At 51.0% G+C, this 11,673-nt stretch overlaps 1 pseudogene; it reads left to right on the forward strand.

Annotated features, from left to right (window-relative positions):
* The first annotated feature begins 3,211 nt into the window (after nucleotides 1-3,211).
* LOC146334035 (vomeronasal type-2 receptor 26-like) lies at nucleotides 3,212-5,037 on the forward strand (annotated as a pseudogene).
* The last annotated feature ends 6,636 nt before the right edge of the window (nucleotides 5,038-11,673 follow it).

Here is an 11,673-nt window from a genome sequence, read left to right on the forward strand (position 1 = left end):
CCTTGGCATGGGGTCACAGAGAGGAAGGCCAGGAGCTCTTCTCCATCGTCCCGGAGTGCGGGACACGGAATCAAGTGGCAGGAAGCCGGATTCCGGCTGAACATCAGGAGAAACGTCCTGACTGTTAGAGCAACACGACAGTGGAACCAGTACCCTAGAGAGGTGGTGGGCTCTCCCACGCTGGAGGCCTTCAAGACGAGGCCGGACGCTCTGACTTGGATTCCAGCATTGAGCAGGGGGTTGGACTCGATGGCCTTGTAGGCCCCTTCCAACCCTTCTGTTCTATGGGTCTATATGGCCCCATAAAGATGAAACAAGCTTCCCGTCCTCATTTCCATTCATTTATTTATTCCAGCTTACGAGTTGCTGAAGCTCTCAGGCTGACGTATTTAAGAACGGCAGATAGGCTCAGCTGAACAAGAAAACACACCAGCAGCTTTAAGATACGGAACAATAATTTGAAATGATTTTTAAAGAGAGACCCATCCCAAGCAGCGAACACGTGAAATGGCTGATTTCAAAGCATGGCATCCATTGCATCCTTACAAGTGGGGAAACACAGCACTTTCAAATTATTTTACAAGGCCAGGAAGAATGGAAAAGAAAGGGCTTTGCTTGGTGCCTAAAAGTCGACAAAGGAAGAACTAGAAGGACCTAGCTAGGGAGGATATCCCACAATGTGGGGCCAGCACAAAAAAGGCCCCACATAGCCAGCTGCGCGATCTCAGTGTGGGAGGGCACTGGAGCGCCTGGCACGTCCCCGGTCGCCATTTCCCCGCCAAGCGTCGCCCTTTCTCTTCGCTCATCATCGAATCACAGTCATGCCGCCCTGTGATGCTACGATCCTCCCAGGGTTTGTACGGCCACTTTGAACTGACGCCTGCTTTGTACGCATACATTCCGTGCTGCGCTTTAAAATAACCCTTTCCCATGTTTCCGCGGCCTGGATATTGATCTCATCTTTCCGCACTATTTTAAATCATCGCGGCTGTCTTGTTTTTGTGTCTAACATTCCAAGTTCTTTTAGTAGGGGTTCTTGTCGGGTGTTTTGTATTTGCTGTTGTTACTCTGACAGCTTTGGCTGTAGGGTGAGTCATAAATTGGATGGATGGATGGATGGATGGATGGATGGATGGATGGAAGGACGGAAGGAGAACTATCAACTTATTTTACCTTCATGGGGCTATTGCTCAGTGACAGAGCACCTCCTTTGCCTGGTGGAGGTCCTTGGAAGCCGCTGCCGGTCAGAGGAGACCATCCTGAACTAGATGGACGGGCTATAAGGCAGCGTCCCAGTTCTGCTCGGCACACACTTTGGTTGAGCCTCTGTTATTCTAGCTGCAGATTGCCGGGAGCAATTTGGCGCCCCAAACCGGTGGCTCTGTTCGCCATGCAATGGTAAACTCCACAGACTAACGCCCAGCCCTGTTTCCCTCCATTTCCATCGTGTAGGAGACCCCAACTATTTCTCTCTCCCCTTTTAGGTGCCTCCCTCTGCGAGGTGCGCGGAGAGGTGCTCTCCGGGGCACCAGAGGAAAGTTCCGGAGGGGAAGCCGGCTTGCTGCTACGACTGTGTCCCTTGTCCGGAAGGGACCTTTTCTGACCGGACAGGTCGCGGAGACTTTCAGAGCCTTATTTAAGGAGGAAACACAGGGGACAAGGACGGGATAGGAAAGGTGCAGATCCTGGATGAGGGGCAGAGGATGCCATGTTCTCCATGGATGAAGTCCGGCTTTGGCTTGCGGAAGTCCGCAGCTTGATGTGCTTGCAAGGAATACCCTTTTCTGAAGAAACGTTCCATGTTCTTATTCTTCTTATAGCCATCATCATCGTCAACGAGTCCAGGGCACAATCCTATGTGGAGAGGCATCAGCCTCCGAAATCGGACCTTGCCGAGCAGCCCGTGCAGGGCGGCTGGAGCACGGGGGTGGCCCTTGCCTCCATGATCCAGCAACCCTGCATTTCTGGCCAGATGCCCAATTTCAGCGCTCTAGCCACTGCTTCGGGGAGGGGGAGCGAGGGAGGCCACACGGCGCAGACGAAGCTGTGCCGCGCGGCTTCCGTGGCCCCCTCCCCACTCCCGGGATCGGCTCCCTTACCCTGTTGCCGCGCTCCGTTTCCGAGCGTGAGGACACAGCTGGCACAGGGAGAACCATGCTGGCTATGAGGGCTCGGGGAGGGGGTGGGGAACACTCATCTTGGCCCCGACCTATGGCCCCCTAGACAGTGCGTCGCGGCCAGAGGATGACTCTCTTGGCAAGTCATTAACACCTTTGTGCAAGGACTTCCGGCCCTGTATGTGTCAGCTTTTCATTCGTATTCACCTAGGCAATACTTCTCTTGCATTTGCTCATGCGTCTCTGCTCATTGAAAGGCTGTCGCAGAGAGGAAGGCCAGGATCTCTTCTCCATCATCCCGGAATGCCGGACACGGAATCATGGCTCCAGCTACAGGGAGCCAGATTCCGGCTGGACATCAGCAAGAACGTCCTGACTCTTAGAGCAATACGACAGTGGAACCAAGGACCTGGGGTGGCGGTGGGCTCTCCAACCCAAGTCGAGGCGGGACAGCCACCTGTCAGGGATGCTCTGACTTGGAGTCCTGCATTGAGCAGGGGGTTGGACTCGATGGTCCTATAAGCCCCTTCCAACCGTACTATTCTAGGATTCCATGAACTATGTTCCACCAGCAAGGCACACTAGAGCAACGCCAGAGACGAGCCAGAATGCCCTTTCCCAGAATGGAGTTCCCTCCCGCGAGCTCGGCTGACCTGCTCCCCCTCTCAAAGGGAGCCTTTCCTCTCATTGCAGTCGCTTTGGGAAGCGCTGGGTCCCCGTTGCGCCAGCTGGAGCACAGTCAGCATGGATAGGGCTCATGGGTTTGGCCCAGAATTGGTCATCCTTAAAGGTGTCTGTTCCAAGGTGTATAACAAGAGCGGACCCCATGAGTCCAACTAGGGATGTCGTGAGCATCCATTCGGGGGCTCGAGCTCGGCGGGTTTCTGCCAGTTCGGCCCCCGGAAACCAGCCCGCGACTTCCTGCTCTGGCCCGACTCGGCGCATGTGGAGTCGGAGGGGCGCAGTGGCCCGTTCCTTGCCTGAGTGGCGAAGGCAGGATGGGAAGCCTTCCCATCCTGCCGCCAAGAGCGACTGCGTCCCTCCCTGCCGGTGCTGAGCAGAGAGAGACACAGAGGCCCTCTCGCATTACTGCCATGAGCGACTGCGCCCCTCCCTGCCGGCGCACAGCAGAAAGGGACACCGTTGCTTGCGGCGGCGCTGGCGGCAAGAGCACTCACGGGGCCCCGCAAAGCACCAGCTGGGTCGCGTCCCAGCATGATTCAGGTCCAGCAGTGGGCCGGGTTCTGGCGACTGGGTCGCAGGGTGGACTCAGCCGAGTTCGCACAACCCTACTGCCAACCTCAGTTGTTTGGGTATCCGGCCCCAAAGCGTTGGGGGCAGTTTTGATGAAAGGCTCAGAACCCCGATCAGGCCAGCGTTCAGGGGAACAATCGGAACACGGTCCCCCGTTCCCAATGAATTCCCCCTTTCCCCTGCAATGTCTTCTGTCGCCTGTCCCTTTGCCTCTGGACTGAGGCACGCCCTGTGGGGTGGGGCGTTGCTCCTAATCTGAAGAACATGCTTGGGATTCATTTCTTTATTTGCTCATTCAGAGGGGGCCGGAGATATAGGCTCATTCTCTAGTTACAGAATTTGGTCTTTTCCCCCTTTGCAGGCTATTGAAGATGGGGTTGGCACAGGGGGCTGTCACGATCCTTTGTTTTTAAAGCGTCCTGCGCTTTTTCAGGCTGTCTTCTTAAGAAATAGGTGGCTGAAGCTGAAAAAGGGGGGAACGGAAGGGCAGCTGTACTCTGGGATGTACAGCCAATGGCAGAATGGCCAACTGCCTCTCTTTCTTTGCGCTCTGTGCTGGCCATCAAATCTGGGCCACATTTCAGACTGCAGCAACTGTTACAGGAACGGATCACTTTTTGAGATCACCCTTTTTGTAACCTGTTCCCCAGCCTTTCTCCCAGGGCCTTTTCTGAGGGGATAGTCCACATTTCGGAGAAAAGGATATTTCGGGATTCATTCTCCATTCATTGTGGCATTCACCGGCTACCACGGTCATAAAATCAGTCTCATCTTTGAGATGCTTCAGGAGCTATTTTCATTCCAGATGCAGATCGCTGTGCCTCATGTCTGGAAGATCAACATCCAAACAGGAACCAAGATCAGTGTATCCCCCAAAAGATCCACTTCCTTTCCCATCAGGAGACATTCAGTTCCATGCTAGTTTCTCTAGCACTTCTCCTCTCTCTCGCCACGTCTCTAGTGCTGGCAACCGTCATTCAACACCATGACACACCAATCATCAAAGCCAACAACCGAGACCTCACCTACGTCCTCCTCTTCTCCCTGCTGCTCTGCTTCCTCTGCTCCTTCCTGTTCATCGGCCAATCAATGAAGGCCACCTGTCTTCTCAGACAAGCTGCCTTTGGCATCACCTCCTCTCATGCCGTTTCATCTATTCTGGCCAAAACGGTCACCGTGGTTCTGGCCTTCATGGCCACCAAGCCAGGAAACATGGTCGGAAAACTCTTGGGGAGACAACTGACAAACTCCATTGTCCTGGCCTGTCCCCTCATCCAAGCTGTGACCTGTGCTGTCCGGTTGCTGACCTCTCCCCCATTCCCAAATTTGGACTTCCGTTCTTCGCCTGGCGAGACCGTAGTGGAATGTCATGAAGGCTCAGTCACCATCCTTTACACTGTTTTGGGTTACATGGGTTTGCTGGCCCTTGTTAGCTTCACGGTGGCTTTCCTAGAGAGGAAGTTGCCTGACAGCTTCAACCAAGCCCAGTTTGTCACCTTCAGCATGCTGGTGGGTCTCCTTTGTGCCTACCTACCAGAGCAGCAAGGGGAAGTCCAGGGTGGCCGTGGAGGTCTTCTCCATCTTGGCCTCTGGAGCTGGTCTCGTCGGATGCATCTTTCTCCCCTAATGTTACATTATCCCCCTGAGGCCCAATCTCAGTTGCTGAGCTCATCTCATAAGGAAGTCATAATCTGTGAATTGTGTCCTCCAGAACATGCCCTGCTCATTCATTTCCCAATCAATCCTGTTTATCAGTACAGGTGCTAATGAGATCCTGTTAGTTTCCTTTAAAACAAACGGACAAAATCGTGCTTCCGGTATGTTTCCGTTTTGCCTCGTGCCATTATTTCGGCTAGGCAGTTCTAAAAATCCAGTCAGAGACACCTTGCGGACTGCTCTCACATATGTACTGAAAGTCATCAGGAGGTTGTTATGGCCATGTTCCTTCATCCCCCCCTTCACAGTCAACACACTCCAGGATATCAGGCTTCAGGCTCGCTATTTTATTAGTGAACCACTAGCTTCCTTACAAATGTAAATTGCAGGACACTCTCAAACTACAATGGAAACAGCTACCCCACACTATTACGAATATCAAAGGAGGAGCTGAAGTGGGATTCAGAGAAGTTGCCAGCAGTCTGAACAAGAATCACTCAGCCAGACAAGCTTCACAGGGATGCCCCTCCCTTACGGTGGCTCCCTCCGAGGTAGGCTTTCACGCATAGCCAACCTGGTGGAGCATCTGCGCTCTGCCCCGAACTTTGCCCCCTTCACTCTGCGATGGACCCTAGCATCTCTCAAGTCATGCTCCGTGCCCTCCTCTTCCCCTGAAACCTGGGTTCTTATGGAGGAGGAAAGTGGCAGGAGGGGGCGTTCAGGCTGAGACATCTGCGAGTCAAGGTCTCGGGGAGAAGGCCTTGCCATAGCTGAGCTCACTAGGGAGGGAGCCTCCCCCTGTTCTGGCTGTTCCCATGCTGGATCCAAGCTACTAAACATCTCCATGTGCTCAGATTCATTCCTGACAGTTATTAATCCCAGATTTTAGGGGAAAGAAGCAGTAAAGTTGTCAGATGGTACAACCACACAAGATTTATTGTAAGCCTGCCGACAGTTCCCTTCTTCTGTTTTATCTTATGTTCTGCGATAATCATGCATTTAAAACTGTGGATACTGAAGAGGAAGAATCATGGAATAGTAGGGTTGGAAGGGGCCTACAAGCCCATCGAGTCCAACCCCCTAAATCCCCAGAGTCCATGGGGGTTGGACTCGATGGTCTTATAGGCCCCTTCCAACCCTACTCTTCTAGGATTCTATGAACAATTTGGCATTATTGGATGGGCACTTTGCCAAATCCCTAATCCTCTCACTGCTATCCTCCTTCTCACATCATGGAGAATGCTTGGAGTAAGCAACCTTTGCTCTAAGGGTCAACCTAGATGGGACAATCTCACGGCTGGCAGTTGTGTCCCCATATCACTGCAAATAAATAGCCGCAGGGAAGGGGGTGGGTCTGGCCCGTGGCAGGGGGACAGGGTTATCTTTCCATCCTATGCCTGTTCCAGATTGGAGTCCCCATGGCGGTTCTTTGCTGTGCAATGGAAGGTCCTGTTAGGGCCAGGGGGAGCATCCCTTCCAGTGCCAACAGCCATCCCAGGCGGGGTGGGGCAGTTTTCCCCAGGGCTTCCAGGAGGCATGGTGAGGTTCAGCTTTTGAAACATCTCCCAAGAGGAGCCACGGGGAATACAGGGAAGTGCCACATTTGCATGAAATGAAGCTGAAGTGACTGTTCGGGGTGAACTGTGATGGGGGATATTTTAATGAGAAAGCACCATGAAGGAGAATAATGTTACTCTGACACCTGCGAAAGCTCAGGCCACACCCCTTTCCTCATGCGGCCCAATTCTTCAAGTGTTGGGCGATGGGTTGGCCCCCAGTAGAGGACCCAATGCTCAAAACGACCCCGAGACGTTTCTGCATCCTTATTCCACATGATGTGAATATTGAGACAAACGCTTCCATTGATGTAGCAACATGGCTGTTCAGCATGTTGCGGGGTGTGTGTGTTAATCATAGAATCATAGAATAGTGGGGTTGGAAGGGCCTACAAGGCCATCGAGTCCAACCCCCTGCTCAATGCAGGAGTCCAAGTCAGAGCATCCCTGACAGGTGGCTGTCCAGCCTCGTCTTCAATGCCTCCAGTGTGGGAGAGCCCCCCACCGCCCTAGGGAACTGGTTCCATTGTCGTATTGCTCTAACAGTCAGGAAGTTTCTCCTGGAGTTCAGCCGGAATCTGGCTTCCTGCAACTTCAGCCCATTCTTCCGTGTCCTGCACTCTGGGATGATGGAGAAGAGATCCTGGCCTTCCTCTCTGTGGCAACCTTTCAAGAACTTGAAGAGCACTATCCTATCTCCCCTAGTCTTCTCTTCTCAAGGCTAAACATGCCCAGTTCTTTCGGTCTCTCCTCATAGGGCTTTGTTTCCAGTCCCCTGATCATCTTTGTTGCCCTCCTCTGAACCCTCTCCAGTTCGTCTGCATCCTTCTTCAAGTGTGGTGCCCAGAACTGGACACAGGACTCCAGATGAGGCCGAACCAGTGCTGAGTAGTAGGGAACTAGTACTTCCCTGGATTTGGAAGCGATGCTTCTATTAATGCAGCCCCAAAGAGCATTTGCCTTTTTTGCAGCCACATCACATTGTGGGCTCATCTTCAGCTTGTGATCAACAACAATTCCAAGACCTTTCTCGCTTGTAGTGTTGTTGAGCCACGTATCCCCCATCTTGTAACTGTGCATTTGGTTTCTTTTTCCTAGGTGCAGAACTTGGCATTGATCCCTATTCAATGTCATTCTGTTTTCTGCCCAGCGCCCCAGTCTATCCAGATCACTTTGAATTTTGTTTCGGTCTTCCAAAGTATTAGCTATCCCGCCCAATTTTGTGTCATCTGCAAATGTGATCAGCATCCCCTGCACCTCCTCCTCCAAGTCATTCATAAAAAAGTTGAAGAGCACTGGGCCCAGGACTGAGCCCTGCGGTACCCCGCTCGTGACCTCTCCCCAGTTTGAGAAGGCCCCATTGATAAGCACTCTTTGAGTCCGATTCTGTAGCCAACTGTGGATCCACCGGATCGTTGCTTCATCTAGCCCCCTTTGAGCTAGTTTGCTCATCAGGATATCATGGGGCACTTTGTCGAAGCTTTGCTGAGGTCGAGGTATATGATGTCTACAGCATTCCCACAGTCCACAAGGGAGGAGACTTGATCAAAAAATGAGATCAGATTTGTCTGGCAGGACTTGTTTTTGACATATCCATGTTGGCTTCAAGTCATCACTGCATTGTTTTCAAGGTGCTTCCAGATGGATTGCTTTATCATCTGCTCCAGAATTTTCCCAGGGATTGATGTCAGACTGACTGGTCTGTAGTTCCCAGGTTCCTCCTTTTTACGCTTTTTGAAGACAGGGACAACGTTAGCCCCCCTCCAGTCATCTGGCACTTCCCCCGTCCTCCATGATTTCTCAAAGAGAATAGACAGCGGTTCTGAGAGTTCTTCTGCCACTTCCTTTCTTACTCTTGGGTGCAGTTCATCTGGCCCTGGAGATTTGAACTCATTCAAAGTAATTCAGTGTTCCTTGACCATATGCCTATCGATCTCAAGCTGCAATTTATTTATTTATTTATTTATTTATTTCTATACCGCCCAATAGCCGAAGCTCTCTGGGTGGTTCACAAAAATTAACTTATTATACTAAATAATTTGGTACAATCAGCAAGCTTGGCCACCTTGCTGCTTAGTCCTAGTCCCAGATATTTGGATTATTACTGTCAGTATTCCTACTACTATTCCTACTACTACTATTTAGGGATGGCCGAGAATTTCTCCCCAAAACTTCGGGGGGCCGAGTGCCAATGCATTCAGCCCCCCGAAATTGGTGGGGAAATTCTCCGCCAGCCTCCTGGGCCCCCCCCCATGATGGGACTTACCGTGGCCAAATGTCCCTCTCAGCGGTGGGTCCGGGTGGCAGTTCGGCGGCGTTTCGTCGGGGGCGGGGGTGGCGGCCGGTCTCCCAACCGGCTACCGCCACCGCCATTGCAAAAAAAAAAAGTAAAGTAAAAAAAAACCAAACACCCCCATGATAGGCTATGTAACAATTTACGTAGCCTATCACGGCTAGATTTCCAAAGTCAGCCGTGATAGGCTACGTAAATCGTCACGTAGCCTATCACGGGTGACTTTGAAAAAAAAGGGGAAAAAAGCACGTACGCAAATGGCGTCGGCCCATGGGCGACGCCATTTGCGTTCCATATTTTGGCACGTCTAGTCTACGTAAAGATTTACATAGACTATGGCGAAAATAAGGGAACGCTATTTGCGTTGCCCTTATTTTCGCCATAGTCTACGTAAATATTGACGTAGACCAGACGTGCCAAAAGAAGGAACGCAAATGGTGGCGCCCATGGGCCGCCGCCATTTGCGTACGTGCTTTTTTCCCCTTTTTTTTCAAAGTCACCCGTGATAGGCTACGTGACGATTTACGTAGCCTATCACGGCTGACTTTGGAAATCTAGTCGTGATAGGCTATGTAAATTGTTACATAGCCTATCACGGGGGTGTTTGTTTTTTTACTTTTTTTTCGTGGCCGGGAAGACGGGGCGCTTCTACCCGGCCTGAATTTCGCTGGCGAGGGATGGGGCGCCTCCCCCCCCTCGCCTGAACTTCGGGGGGAGAAGCGAAGTGCCTCCCCCCCACCGCGAAGCAAGCTTCGAGGACAGGTAAGGGACTTTCGCCCATCCCTACTACTACTATTACATTTGTTATTCTTACATTTATATCATGCACTTTTTCCTCTTGCAGGTAACCCAAGGCAGCTTCCATGGGAATCTATCTCCTCCTCCATTTCATTTTCACAACAACCGTGTGAGGTAGGTTAGGCGCAGAGTCAGTGAGTGGACCAAAGCCACCCAGGGAGCTTCATGGCCAGTGGGGACTGGAACCCACATCTAACCACTACACCACACTTGAAACAAACAAACAAACAAACAAATATATGACCAGGAAATAAACCATGTACAGAAATAATGGACTTGATTGGATAGATGTATTTTTAAATAAAATAAAGTACAATGACTCCTGTAAGGATACATAGCATGGGGAAATGTGATGGAGGGACTGGACAATGAATTCACCGTGACTTCTCTACAGTAGTAAAAATCACAGAATCTTTCTCCTTATTAGATGATCCTTGGAATTGAGATGGGGCCTCAGGAGAATAATGTAGCATTTGGGGAGAAAGATGCAACCCAGGAGACCAGCCGCAGAGGCCAAGATGGAGAAGATCTCCACGGCCACCATGGACTTCCCCTTGGTGCTCAGGTAAGTTGGCACGAAGGAGACCCACACGCTGCAAAACACCAGCATGCTGAAGGTGATCAACTGGGCTTCATTAAAGCTGTCCGGCAATTTCCTTGCTAGGAAAGCCACTGTGAAGCTGAGGAGAGCCAGGAAACCCATGTAAGCCAAGACACTGATAAACATGGTGACCGAGCCTTCCTGACATTCCACGATGATCTGTCCAGCCAGGGAATGGAAGTCCAGGTTTGGGAACGGGGGAGAGGTTGCCAGCCACACAGCACAGATCACACCTTGCACAAGGTGGCAGAACAGGACAATGGAGTTGGTCCATTGTCTCCCCAAGAGTTTTCTTGCCACGTTTCCTGGCTTGGTGGCCATGAAGGCCAGAACCACGGTGACAGTTTTGGCCAACATGGAAGAAACGGCAAAAGAGAAAATTATGCCAAAAGCTGCTTGTCGGAGAAGACAAGTGATGTTTGTGGGTTGACCGATGAACAAGAAGGAGCAGAGGAAGCAGAGCAGGAGGGAGATGAGGAGGACATAGGTGAGGTCTCGGTTGTTTGCTTTGACTATCGGTGTGTCGTGATGTTTCATGAACGTTGCCAGCACTAGGACAGTGATCAGAGCGAGGAAAGCAGCAAGAGTTGCTAAAATGAATCCGAGTGTCTCTTGATACGAAAGGAAGTGAATAGTTCTGGGGATACACTGGTCTTGGTTCTCATTAGGGTGTTGATCTTCTGGGCACTGAGTACAGTGAACTGCATCTGCAATGAATAACAACGAGTGAAGTACCGGAAACATGACACAGATGCTGGCGCCAGATCAGCCCACAAGGGAGTCGATGGAATTCTCCTTTCGGAAGTTTATTGTACACCAAAGTGCATAAACTCCCTTTCCTTGCCCTCTCTGTAAGCTTTGGCAACATATTTTATAAGAACCGAGTCAGAAAAGGTGCAAAATGCCTTCCTTTCACATGACACTCCCTGATATCAGACTCATGCTCAATAGCGTGCAATGAAGGAAAACCCAAATTCTGTAAGCAGAAATGAAAATCTGGGAAATAACAACTGAGCCCCAATCTGTCACCTGCAGTGCCTGGCGATAGAAAAAGGGTCTATCTGTCTGACACTGGGGTTACGAGCTCCAGTTGTTAAAAGGATGACCAGCCATCTGCGCGGATCAGTGTTCCGCCGAAACAACTTCAGGCCTGATGCCAAAACCACTGAGGATGGAAACAGGGTCTTTAACGACGTACCCCTGGAAAGGTGAGCCAATGGGAATGATGAAGTGCCAGATACTGTTTTTGCGGGCATTAGTAGAAATAGAAACAGAAGTTTTCTTCAGGAAATTCTGAATACTTTGCAAACAAGGAAACCACAGAAATATGCAACCTGGAATGGAATTAACCGAAAAAAATCCATTCCTGGGGAAATGGCAGACTCCTTTTCTATGTTA

The sequence above is a fragment of the Heloderma suspectum genome, chromosome W, assembly GCF_057233095.1.
Source record: "Heloderma suspectum isolate Gila_16-S chromosome W, 16-S_ref, whole genome shotgun sequence".
Taxonomy (NCBI): domain Eukaryota; kingdom Metazoa; phylum Chordata; class Lepidosauria; order Squamata; family Helodermatidae; genus Heloderma; species Heloderma suspectum.